The sequence below is a fragment of the Palaemon carinicauda genome, chromosome 1 (assembly GCF_036898095.1).
Source record: "Palaemon carinicauda isolate YSFRI2023 chromosome 1, ASM3689809v2, whole genome shotgun sequence".
Lineage (NCBI taxonomy): Eukaryota > Metazoa > Arthropoda > Malacostraca > Decapoda > Palaemonidae > Palaemon > Palaemon carinicauda.
Genome location: NC_090725.1, coordinates 251799839 through 251810743, shown reverse-complemented (window position 1 = coordinate 251810743; position 10905 = coordinate 251799839). Strand labels below are relative to the sequence as shown.

At 42.2% G+C, this 10905-nt stretch overlaps 1 protein-coding gene across 1 annotated transcript in view; it reads left to right on the top strand.

Annotated features, from left to right (window-relative positions):
* Positions 1-882: 882 nt before the first annotated feature.
* LOC137655236 (glutamate receptor ionotropic, kainate 2-like) overlaps positions 883-10905 on the top strand; it is a 240098-nt gene continuing 230075 nt past the window's right edge. Inside the window, exon 1 of the mRNA XM_068389123.1 lies at positions 883-1246. The gene's annotated coding sequence lies outside the window, so the exon portion shown is untranslated. The remainder of the gene's footprint in view (positions 1247-10905) is intronic.

Sequence of the window (10905 nt, the reverse complement as noted above, 5' to 3'; positions counted from 1 at the left end):
TAATTTCATTTCAAATTCCGATTCATCGTTTATTGTCTTTTTTAATAATTTCCGTCGAGAAAAATCAAACAAAACCCCCATGAAGTAGGTAGAGACATCCAAATAGACCAACCATTTAGCGATCGGAATTACAATGGAAAACGCAAATTTCTTCCAAACATAAAATATATCATAAAATATACCGATGATCAGTTTATTAAAACAGAATGCAAACAGGTAAAAATTAGTGCAAGCTACAAGAGTTAACGAGTCCAGCCTTAATTTTGGATGATCAGACGTCTGCGTCTGGGAATTGAATGTTGATGGTACCAAGTTATTATTTAGACCGAGAATTGTAGGGTATCAGCATCCCATAATGTTATAACCATTGTCTATAGAATGTATTATATGGACATTTTTACAGACATTGGTTAGAACATTACAACGTAGGTTAATACATGTACTATCAGCCACAAAGAATTTTCGATCATTGTTATTCAATTATCATCATCCTTCTTTCTTAATTATCCCGCATTTTGATTTGATTAACATAAATGCCATTAAATTGCACTACAAACTCATATTGACAGATAAAAAATTACTGGTCACTCACATCTGTAGGCCTAGTTTTGGAATCCTTCTTAGTTAATACAATCAAATAATAATAGATAGACGTTCGCATGGCAGAAAATAAAAGAGCAAAGGTTAATTTGTGTAAACTGGCTATTGCGATATAAGAACTTAAAAAATTAATATATTCTACCCGCAGTTCTTTTTCACAGATAAGAAGGGAATTGTTATTCTTTTTCTGAAGCTAATCACTTTCTTGGTTTAATATTTTACGTTTCACCTATATAACACATTATGATTGTGTTAGAGATCAGCATGAGTGTCCCCTAGACGGTCCTAAATTTAGCGTAATGCTAAAAATCACAAAAAAATTCAAGTTCTACCGTTGGGCTGGTATTTACCTTTTAAAGTTAGTGGAATCTGGTGTGGACAGTGGACACTCGGACGTGACAATTTTACCCGACCTCAACCGGAGAGACGAGTCAACACAACACGGTCTTCCCACAGTGACTGTCTGGCAGTAGGTTAGCTGCCAGTGAGTGGTAATCGCCGTCCCTTATCGGAATGGAAACTGCTTTAAAGTGCATAGTGTGGGTTGTGTATTTGGTAGTAAAGGCATTGTGGTATTATAACTACAGTGCGTTTCTTTCTGAAGGATGGCGTGACACCTAGGACGTCATTTTCAAATTCGGACGAGGTAAGTATAATAATACTAACTTAAACCTTAAAACACCTATATGCCCATAGAAATTGCTTTATTAAGATTTGCCTTACACATTGCAAAGCCTAGGACAGACTCGTATTGTATCAGGAGGCCGTAGTAAAACCTGTATACAAGGTATGGTTATTATCTCTTGAAAGTACTGGGAAAATTGTATTTTGAGTTTGTTTGTAATACAGATTATTTGCTTATTGCCCATACTGAAGTTAATTTGCAATGCAAAAAATTGCTTGTCCTACTTAACTTCTTTGCCACCAACGTTACAAGTTTGAGTGTATCGATTCGTTATGATAAACAAATAGGCTTATCGGTATTTTATGAAGTATTAACCAAACCAACATTTATATCACGTCATCACTGGATACGAATCATAATTCAGTGTCAGGATTATGACCAAATACAGAATAAAATATGCCAAAGCTTTACGTTACAGGTACTCCTATAAATATCTGAGTTTTGATAAACGGATTAAAACGTATTTTTATCTTTCATTGCGGTAGTGCAGGTTTCCCGAGATACATCGTTCCCTTGGTTGGGTTAGGCAGCGCAGTGGAGGGATTATTGACATAATATTCTGTAGTTCGCTTGTGTGCGTGGATTATCATCAGTCAGACTCAGTTGCCCAGACGTAAGTGGATAACGAACCACCTCAATCCTTTTCTGTGCAATTCTTGTTCAAACATTACAGCAAGATCATAAAGAATTACACACAGCAGTGGTTAAAATTCAATATTTATCAGCAACAGGCAACTGGGCTAATGTCTTTCCTCCAACCTCCACCCATCCATACACAAGACTTTGAACTGAGGTTACTGTCGATGGTAGCCTATTCTCTGGTTAAATCTTGCATTTCGGATGTAAGCTACTTTGTTGTTATTCAAATTTAGAACCGTAGATCAACAACAATTTACTTTTTTTCTCCTCTAAAAGCTACGTTATCTTCCTACAATTGTTCCCAAATAGGAAATAGGCCTGTATGAAAGAAATATTGCTCTATTTGTAGATGTATTAAAATCCTGACGGGACTTCATTGTTCAATTTTCTTACTTTTAGTATCCAAGTATTTGTCGCAATTGTTGGGGACTTTTTCACCATCAGTGTGTGTCATATCCTGCCACGTGGCAGTCACGTAGGCTATATGCCTTTCACTTTTACAAGAACACGCAGAGATTAGGGACTCATGCACGGCAAGATCCTCGTTCACGAATCACGTCACTGAGCCTGTTCCTTCAATGCTGTTATGCCGGTATTCTTGAATTTATAGGAACAGACTCGATGGCTAAGAAGCGCACTTTTCATCAATATTTCTTTATTTCATGATTTGTAGATTCTACGTCATATATTTACTAGTGACCACTTAACCACTGTATATTTATTTATAATGATACCATTATTAATTATTTTAAAATGTCTTGCTTTGAATACATTTCATTTTTATTTATTTGGAGAGCATTGATTAAATTAAGTTTAGTAATTTATCGTAGGGAAGTTGATTTTAGATAGTGAAGTGAAAGTGTCCGAAATCCCTTTTTGGGTGATTTTATAGTTAATACGACCAAGTTACAGGATGTTACTAAGCATTATGATTGATAAAGTGTCACAGATGATTTTTCACTATAAGATTATTTATTATTTTAGTAGTTATACATGCTGGCATTTAGATAAAAAGTATCAATATTTGATTCACAAATGTGTTATTTGTCGAAAAATTAACTTTAGGCTATTTAGCTTACTAAGGTTTTTAACCCCGGGTTACACTTTATCAGAGATGCAAGAGTTCATTAAAAATATCGTTTGGTCATATAAAGTTATATTTTTATTCAGTTTTTCTGCTATGGAGAAACGCAAATGGTCGTTATTTAGAGAGTTAATTGTTTCACAGTAAATTAATTTACGCTAATTGTATTTTTTTGTATTAAATAACGCCATTCTTTGTTTAAGACAATTTAATACTTCTCATTAATAAATCATTCTCTCTCTCTCTCTCTCTCTCTCTCTCTCTCTCTCTCTCTCTCTCTCTCTCTCTCTCTCTCTCTCTCTCTCTCTCTCGGAGTTTTCTTTTCCTACACAATAGCTGTAGACCGGGAGCCCAGGGCATTTATTCGTGTGAAAAGCGGCAAAAGGTTCAACATTATTATCATCATACTTGACCCACATATAATGCATTTCTGTATTGCTGCCGGTGCTATGACCACCAAATACCTCATAATAGGGGGCGGGGTAAAAAATTACATTTATTCATGTGAACTCTGGCAAGGCTAAAAGTAGTTTAGAATGGTGCACAGGAGCCTCCTGACAACTGAATGCATAATGAAAGCCATTTTGGGGGGGGCGTTGCCCCATCCCCAAGGAAAAAAAGGACATTTATTTATATATGTGAAAAGCGGCAAGGCTGGAAATGGTCTCAATTTGACATTTGAGGTCTCCTGCATACTACATGGATAATGCATGCCACTTTGGGTAGGGCTTTGACCCCGATAGCAACCCTAAATTAAACCCAAGGCAAAAAGGACATTTATTCCTGTTGCCTACGGCAAGGATGGAAATGGTTTCAATGTGTCCTTTGGGGTCTCCTACATACTAGATGGACTATACCAGCCATTTTGTGTGGGGCTTTGACCCCGACAGCAACCCTAAATCAAACCCAGGGCAAAAAAGACATTTAATCATGTGGCCAGAGGCAAGGCTGGAAATAGTCTCAATTTGTCATTTGAGGTGTCCTGCATACTAAATGGAAAATGCATGCAATTTTGGGTAGGGCTTTGACCCTGACAGTAACCCTAAACTAAACCCCATGGCAAGAAAAGACGTTTATTCATGTGGCCAGCGTCAAGGCTGGAAATGGTCTCATTTTGTAATATGGAGTCTCCTAGAAATTGTCTCAAATACACATGGGCAATTCTGGGTTGGTACTTGCCTTTGATAGCAATGTTATTTTAACTCCATGTCAAAAAGTCATTGTTAAGAAAACTGGCAAGGTTGAAAATTAAATTAATTTATGCCATCATACTCCTTCGTACGTTTTCTGTGCATGAAAGGTTGAAAGTTTGGGGAAAAAAATTAATTTGAGTATTAAGAGATCCATATGCGGCGGTACATTCACTTAAGCAAAAGTAGAAGAAGCCCTATCTTTACAAGAAACATTGTTCCATTCCTCTGATGATGTACTAGAAATATAAAAAGTTTGTTGAAACTGCTCTCTTCAAAGACCTGCTAGTGAAGTATGAGGAATTTTTGAAAAGTCTCATGGATGGTCAACATGATGGCACAGCAGCATACTGGGCAATCTATGTATACCTAATCAACAGTGTAAACTGGGTACTGAAGAGAGCAGTGTGTGCTAACAATGTAATGAAGTACATTAAAATCCTGCAATATGTTATAGAGTTATTTTATCTAAATAGGCTAAATCATGCAGGATGGGGATATTTTCCTTATAAAACTTCCGACAGATGAACTATATAGCTGTGAACATTCTATAGGCAGGGGCATCCTCTATCTGACACACCAGTAAAATAATCAATATGTGCAGTTGATCTAACTTTAGAGCAGACTGTTGACATGGATGCTGAATCACCTATGAGAGGAATAACTGCTTTCAGAAGCACTCGAAAGGTTTTCTTCAGAAGATGATCTGTTACATTTTCTCAGCGTGGTATGGCCTTATCATAATTCCGTCGACTTGTAGACCTTCAAGAAACAACCAACCAGTGTGACAACAATAATATTGAAACTCTTCCTTGAGTCATTAGTGATACATGTAGCCCATTAAATACCCAGTAACCAGATAAACTATTCAAGGTTGTATCAGATAAATAAGCAAGGGAAGAATCAAAAGTTTACCTTTCAAGTATATTGAAGCTTGGAATAAAAATTCAATTAAAATTGAGACTGATTGTGAAGCGTACAGTTCAAGATTCCTGAAAACTATAACCTGAAAAAAGGTGTAATACTTTGCCACAGAAAATGCCAAACCTCTACGTTCTTGCAAAGATAAAAATAAAACAGCAGGAGCCAGAGATGTGTTTACTATAATTCTAGCTCTGGAAAGTAAAACATATGTCACATGTGACCTTCAGCACATTTTAGCTTCCCCAATTATAGATGTGCCACTTTCCTTACTCGTAGTGATAGAACTCCCAACAACACAGACAAGGCAGCGCACTAAACTGCTCGAGGGAAACCCGGACACAATTTTGACTGACAGCACTCCCCTACCAGTCAGCGAAAGTGTGGTTGATGATAAATGCATCCTGCATAAAATCTTACTTTGCCACAGCCAGTCAACTTATGAAACTATGGCCAGAGATTTGCTTGCCAAATTAAGTTCCTTTAGAGGGGAAGATATTGATCTTGTGCTTGATAAGTATATGTCCCCGTCAATTAAAGATCACAAAAGGAAACGCTGTGGTAGATGGAACCAACCCATGTTTGTTATCAGTGGACCAGATCTAGCACAGTGACAAAGTTCATGTTAACTTAGACAGAGTTTGGAAGTTGATGAGCCAAATCACCTACAGGCTCAGTATGAAGAAGCTGACACATTCATTGATTTCCATGTGTGGAGAATTCACACGGGCCGTACATTATGGTAAGGTCGTCTAACACTGATATGTTGATTATCCTTATCCTTATCATATGGTTTAGGTAACCATCATAATTACATCAACATTTTTCTTATTGCTGTTTGACTTGAAGAAAATAACTCTGGCCTGACTAAAGCTCTCATAAAATTTCATGCCCTTACTGGATGGGATTTTACTTCAGCTTTCAACAGACTGGGAAAGGTAAACCCATCTCGGCAATTGGATGCAATTACTACAGAAATTCATGTAAGAGACTTGCGTTCCCTGACAACAGAAATAAACATGATCGCTGTGACTTCTTGTGTGTGTGCACTGTATGGTTTTAGCAAATCATACACTAATGAAGCAAAGTATAAGGCCTTCATGCTTACGTGCAGGGTAAGCAAACAGATCCACTAGCAAGAATGAAGCTTAACTGTGCTTCCTTTCCTAAATGCTATGAAACAACCTATGGTTCACTGGAAACCCTGTCACCAGCTTTATAACAAAAGCTGACAGTGGAGAGGATTGGGACCGAATGATGGCTGAGGAGGACGAGGATTCAGGCAATGTATAGAGTGAGGATAGTGATGATACCGAGTAAGAAGACAATTAGATATTTCCATTTCTACTGTACTTAGATTATTTTTAGCTGGTATTAAATTCAGTCATAGTGGCTAATAATCTTCATTCATAATACAATAGCATTATACCTCTGTATTATACGAGGATTAGGTTTGAATCATTGGCACTATCTTTCATTTCAAAATTTCATAAAGGCAGAATGAACAAGGAGAAAATATGCAGGCTTATTATCAGCAGCAAGAAAAAAAATAGATGTATTACATCTTCCTGAAATGCTTAAGACACATAATTAAGATTGGATGTGATAGGCCTTGAGTTTCTGATAATAGTAATAGTTGACTTTGTGTGGTGGTAATGTAATAGTTATCATTCGCATATAATCATCTTTTTGGGCTCAAGCCATGGCGTCCTGATGGAAGGATCCTTTTTGGTAGCTTCCTTGGGTAATCACTACTAGGATTTTCCCAGAGAATTAAACCACAGGTTATCACAGAATTCTAACTTCTGGAGCGAGTATCCTAAAGGTTTCCCCTTAAGACATCGTGTAACAACAGGGGACACGCATGTATAGACGTGCCACATAGCTATCTGCACCCCATATAGAGTTAACGCTTCAATATGGCGGACAGGGAGTGGCTGGGAGCTGAGCCGCAGCCGATCTAGATGTGGCGATATCGGTACTCGCGATGTAAACAGACGGACGCCATTGCTTTTGATGACGTCACGTCCGTCCTCATTCCTTTGCTAGTAGCTCACTCGATTGGACGTATTTTTCCCTTTGTGCGACTTTATCTACTTGCATCCTCGCTATGTCTCAACCGTCAGCTTCACCTTCTTCTGGAAAGTTGAGTACAAAGGTTAAAGTATTGTTTAAATAAGCTCTGGCCTTAAAGTAAATCTTACTTTTCGAGATATTTGCATAATTGTGGCAGAGCTTTGCCAGACCGGTCAGCGCCATTTTATGACGCTACTGTTGCTCGCATGCCTTATTTAGTTAGCCGCAACAGCCTTACCAGTATATAAATTACTAATCAGCGCTATTAGTTATTTAGTCTTCATAGCTAGGAACTTTATATCGTGTTTTTGACGCATTAATTAGGGTCTTCGCTGACCCCATACCAGTAGGCTTTGATTAGCCCTTAGGCCAGTGAGCCTATACCAGTGTTAATGCATGATATTCCAGTGATCCTAGTGTTAGTTATGAAGATTTTGGCATTATTTTACAATACCATTGACAGTGATGCAAGTGTTTTTCGCCTTCAGGGACCATATAGGGGGTAGGTTATCTTGAGTGCCTTGCTAACCTAACCTTATGATAGGACCCCTATATGCTCTCTTCATCCCTAGCCCTAGGGCTTCCCTCTGGTAATCTTGTATCCTATTACATGTGATAGGACAAGACTCCTCAGAGTACTGTATCGCCTCCCCACCTAAGGGAATGACCCCTCCCTTAGTGTTGCGGACCTTAAAGGTAGGATCACCTCCTTTAAGCTGAATCGGTCCTGGACCTTTTCCTTGCGATACGTCTTCTCCCTTCCTTGATTAGGGTCTAACGACCCTAATCCAGGTTAGGTTGGGAGGGCTGGTTTATGTACCTTGCTGAAATATACGCGTGCACCGTTTTTCAGTTGGTCCACCTACTATAGGTTAGGGTGAGCATCTCCCTTCCTAGGTGGCCGCTCTGGTACATAACCCATCCTTTCTTATAAGACCCTTTCCCCCCCCCAACCTATCTCTTGCCTAGCCTAACCTACCAGTAGGTTAGGCTTCATATGTCCCCTGTCCTACACTCCACCCTAGGCTGGAGTGCTGGACCCCGTGGTGCTCCCAGTGTTGTCCGCTCTGATACATAGTCCCTCCATAGTGCTATGGAGTCAGTTATCATTTGGTCGACACGAAGAGTCTCCACCCCTTCTTTGGGTACACCCTGTCCTCTCTTGGACTGCCTTAGCCCCGGCCATTGCGGCTCCTGCTTAGGATGATAGATTCACCTCTATCATGGTGGTACCTTCTCCAGAGGTGTCTTGACTAGGCTAGTACAGCCTTGCCATCCCACCTCCATCTTTGGTGCTTGTCCCTTGCCGCCTCTACCCCGGCTTTACCGCCACTACGGGTGACTTCCTTATCCTTGCCGCTTTCCCCCGAGTACCGGGGGATCGCCGCCGGTCGCCGGCTTACCGCCGTGGCCTCTCCATTCCCTCATAGCCTCGGCACACTGCCGACCCCTCCCGGAGTGCCGGCCCCCGGCCCCGGCTATGCTCCTTTATCCTTACCCCTGTCACCCTCCGACTGCCTCCGGCTGCCGGAACCGCCGCTCCTTGCCGGCGGCCGCCGCTACCGGCTGCCGCCACCCTGGCTTCTTTTGACCATAGAATGATCATTCTTGAATGCCAGAAACTCTGCTCGAGCGGCTTCCGGCGTGCCGGGGGTATGCCGGACCAGTCCGGAGGCGGCAAGATGCCTTGCACCCCTTCTCTCAGCTATCTTTACTAGCGATAGCTCCTAAAAACCGCACCTAGACGGCTTGTTAACGCAGACAAATTGGTACGGAATCGTACATTTTGTTCAGTTTTCACTCTGTCTTCTTGCGTGTTTCATCTTTCCAGCACGCTACGTGTAATTGGCACGTCTGGTTGCCGGAACCTTACTAGGATCTCATGATCCCCAGACTTTCTTGATAAGATTTCAAGCCTAGTCTATATGGTAATTCTAAATGGAATTCCCATTATCAAGACACCTTCCATGGAGGCCTACGGCCACCTGGGACTGTCTGATGCTACGGCAACCAGCCGGGCGGGTTACACGAGGCATGCGTCTGTCTCCTTTCACCCACCCTTCTGTGCATCACAATTAACTTATGTTAATATTAACTTGTTAATAATTAACTTTATATACGAGCCATATTATGACTCTACAATACTCATCGTCTCTTTCTTTTACAGGAGGAGTACGTCAAGTGTGACCACGACTTCTGCGCGGTCCGTCGGCCACACTTTTATGGACACACGGCGTGTAGGACACACGCCCCTTGTGCTCACAAGAGAGGCGATCTCAAGTACTGGGGCCCCACCACCTGTTCGGTCTGCCAAGAATGCCTACAGAAAGCATTCTATGACCCTCCCTCAGCGGAGATTCGGGACACTGCTCGGGACAACCTACGCAAGTGGGTACGTGGCTTTCAAAAGAACGCCACTGGACCATACCTAGCCACAGAAGAAATGAGGTCTTTGCTGTTCCCAAAGGCCTCACCAGACTCAGTGGTCCCAGTTGAACAGATCCCTGTCGTCCAGATCACAGTGGAACCTGATACTGTCATGGCTCAGTCCGTGAGTGATTGTCACCTGGATTCAGAACATGATGAACACATGTCAGAGATCTCGGAGGACACCGAGAAAACCCTTATGGCCCAGGGTGAAGGGGAGGATGATGAAGAAGAGGACCGGGTAGTATATACCGAGTCCGATAAGGAGGATGCCCCTCCCTCCATCCCCCCTCCTACTCCTACACCGACGGAAGTGTCTCTCCCGTCTACGTCCTCCACCACGACTCCTCTACCTACGGCACAGGATATGATTCGGCTCATTGAATCCGTGATGGAGCAGAAGCTCCAAGAAACTCACAAGATCATTCGGTCGATGGGAGGTTCCAAGGAATCTCGCAAAATCTCCATCAAGGACCTCCCCGCATGCTCGAGCGACAATCCGTGGCGGTTCGCCGAGCATATGGTCATCGCTGATGACAAGATCTTCGTCAGCGATAAGATCGGTTCCATACCCCTGGAAGAAGTGGAGTTCTTCCCCCGCTTTGAGGCGTATCCGGACTGTTACGTCCGTCTACGTTCAGAACCATCCTCAAAGGAAGAGACCGAACCGAAGGAGAAAATAGTGTTCGATCTCTCGAAGGCCCAGGCTATGCTTGCCAAAGCGCTTAAGAGCAGAGGCTTTACCTGCTCTGGACTTCCGGCTCTGAGCAAGAAGTACCCCACCTACGTTGCGCCCGATGAAGTGATGCTACCCTTCACGGAAAAGGCCTTCGCTGCCTGCCTTAAGGCTGTAGAGGAAGGGAAATCCTGCCCTGCATTGGAGGAATGCAGACCTTTCTCCGCAGCCACCCCGCCCGACACCAAACACTGGAAGGATGTGCAACACACCTTCGTGGTGGGCAAACTAGATCCTGACGTTGCTGGACGTCAGTTTAATGAGGACCTCCCCAAGCTAAACGAACACCTCCTTCGTAGGGAACAGGAAACGAAGGAGAGGCTGGCAGCATCTCTCACTCTCCAGGTCCAGATGGACGTAATGGCTGGTGACACCAGAGTCCCTGACCATTACATGGTCCTTGCCAAATCTCACATGGCAACCTTAGTCAAGGATCTGTACCATTTCATGCGAGCTCGTAGAGCCTGCAGAGAATTCGTGTTCTCCAGTGCCACTGTCAGACACGAACCCCGGAAACTGATTGCCTCCAACATCTGGGGCAAGTACC